The following is a 2,980-nucleotide window of genomic DNA, read 5'->3' on the forward strand; positions in this document are numbered from 1 at the left end:
AAACGAGCGGAGGAGACGTTACATTGAGAGATTGTGTCGTTGCAGTTTTATGCGATGGTGACGCCGATGCATTCGCCTAATGAGGCTAATGTAGAGTCGTGTTTGTGCGTTCTTTTTCTGCTAGGTATTTTCGGGTATATCGGTGCGTAAAACAAAATTCAGAAAAAGCTAAAAAAAATTAACTTAAAATTGTAGACTTTTTGCTTAATTTTTAAAGGTTTTGGAAAACTCTATTCTGAAGAACTTTTTAACTTTTAGTTTGAAAATCATTTAGTGGGTATTTATACTCCTTTTTATTTCCCTCTGTGATTGTGTGTTTGTGCGTTGTTGTGTATGTCTGCGATACGCACGCAGACACTCTAAAAATGGCTGCTGCACACTGCTCAACTAAGCATATCGACGTCAATAAATCATCCAATAATGCGCTGATGCTGATGCAGTGCATGGCGCAAATGGCGCTGGAAACTCTCTGCCGTCTGTGGGATAGAAAATGGGTAATATGGCTTCGAAATCGGAGTTGGAGTTGGAGTTACGCGGTGGAGCGCCCAGATGCCGACGCTCTATGCTGGAACCATGTCTTTAGCCATTTCCGTAGTAGTTACATACGAGATGCTCCTGCCGGAGCTGAGTGCTTTTTAACTTGGGGCCACGGATGATGCTGATGCTGATGCTGATGCTAAGGCTGAAGCGACTGGCTTGCTTTGCTGCACTTATGTTTGCAGATTGTCAGCAGAAAATGCGAGAGCGCAGAGCATTCCACAGATTGAATTTTATTCGGTTGCGGTTATTGCAGCCATTACGACTCTAAGCGCAGAGAGAAAAAATTTGGATTAAATGTAGTTTGGAAAATATAAATAGATAATAATCCAAATAATTTTCTTTTTTAATTTACGAATTAATTATTGAAAAATCTATATCATAATCTCTTTATTACTGTCAGCGTAGAAAATAAATCAAGAAATCGGAAAAAAATGTATGGTTATAAAATACAGACTGAACTATCAAGGAAAATAATTATATACCAATAACTAATTATTTTGTACAGATTTTTTTTAAAAAAAGTTTCATATTGATTCTTACTCAGAGTGTAAGCGTGCTTTATACCCTCGAAACCCGACGGCGGGGTCGAGTTCTTGCATCAATTTACTGGAGCTTGTGTGCTGCCACTGCAAAGTGCCTGCCATTTGTTCGGATGAATTTCGCTGGCGTCAATGTTGTTTAGCCAGCAACCACAACCCACCCATCGACCCGCAGTCCCACCCAACCATCCAATCACCCAGTCGCCCTCCGCCAAAGTTCATTAAGTTTCATTTGTTTTTTTTGCTCTGTGCAAACGCCCAGCTACTTAACAACTTGTCTTTACCAACGACCCACATTGATGGGTGCGAAAAGGGTGGCTGTTTGGGGTTGGGGTTGGGTTTTGGATGGAGTGGTGGGAATGGTGCGAATGGGTGCTGCGGTAGCTAATCATTTTATCGTTAACGCCCGACTGCATCGACTTGGCCCCTTGGGTTAGTCGCGTGAAAAATAGTTTCGTTATGGCAGACTGACTGACAATCTTCACAGATTTGCTGGCACCATTAATGCGATTTTAATGCTGCGATTTGATTGGGGCCAATTGACAGTTTGCTTGCGCGCTCTGACATCCTGTTTCCTGGCAGTCCTGCCAATCCAATAGAATAAATGAGCCTCAATCTTGGGTTATCTTTAAGCAGCTTGCGATAAGATAGTACCTAAGGTATGCAAATTTTATCAGAAAATGTTATGCAAGCTTACCTAAAAAATCTTTTTAATATGATTTCTAAAATAAATAATAAAGAAATTTAAAACAAAAAAAATAGTATAATATTTATTTATTAGATCTATTTATATTTACTCCGGTAAAAAAAGGATGCCCGATTTATGGAAAACTTCAAATAGATTACTTACTAAAAAGTTGCTTACGTTTTATAAGTTTAGATTTTAATTTGAGGTTACCATAAGAATGATCAAAAAGTCCTAACAAATTTTAACTTTAAAATATTAAATTTCAAAATAAAAACATTTTAATTTTATAATTAGTTTTTTTTCCCTAAGCAAATGCATTTGTAACATTGAAAGACCGTTGGCACATCCTTAATTAAGGGCTTTCAGCCAATATTTTCCAGATGCCTGGGCATCCTGTACACCTTTGCATCTTTGGCTGTCCACTGGCTGACCACAGAATCTCCGAGCAGGTGGGTCGAACGTTTAATTAGACTAATTAAAGCCCGACAGGGGATGCTGCATTAATAAGCTGCACTCCGCAGCCGAGCTGAGCCACATTGACCCGCAAATCTCCGCTCGACGGAGAGCCAGAATGGTTATGCAAATCAAGGAAACGTCTCTGGACTTGAATGACAGCGTGTGGCTGTGTGGCCAGTGCCTTTCGGTTGCAGCCAGAGATTGTCAATTTGAAATGCGAAATTCTGGGGAGAGCTTTGGCAATTAACGCAATAATTGTCCTTCAGCATTTGCAGCCCACTTAAGCGTTTTTGTACAGCCCGAGTTGGCATACAAATAGGTCTTGAGTAATTGCATACATATTTTATGCATATTATTAGCATGCATGGGAAATGAGGGCTCTTCAAAAACGTTAGGGATAATCGGAGCCCAGCAGAGAGGAGCATCCTTTTCAAGAACATTTTATACAAGGACTTTTTGCATTTTGCTTTTTAAAATATTGCGACTCGTTCTCAATTTCTTAGAATTTGCATTTCTGCCTTTGACAACACTTTTTATTGTATATTTTTCCCCCGTTGTATTTCTTTGGCAGTCGCTGTCTATTGACATGGGACTGTGTCCGTCCGGCTGTCCTACGTCCCTATGTCCACCAGTCCACTCGTCCGGCGGAGTAAGTAGCCGGAGTCGGAGTTGGAGTCGAAGTACTGGGCCCGGCTGTGAATTTCCGTTTCCGGTGGCCTGCGACACGCTTTGCAGCAGCACTCAAGCGCAAAAAGTG

The sequence above is a fragment of the Drosophila takahashii genome, chromosome 3R (assembly GCF_030179915.1).
Source record: "Drosophila takahashii strain IR98-3 E-12201 chromosome 3R, DtakHiC1v2, whole genome shotgun sequence".
Lineage (NCBI taxonomy): Eukaryota > Metazoa > Arthropoda > Insecta > Diptera > Drosophilidae > Drosophila > Drosophila takahashii.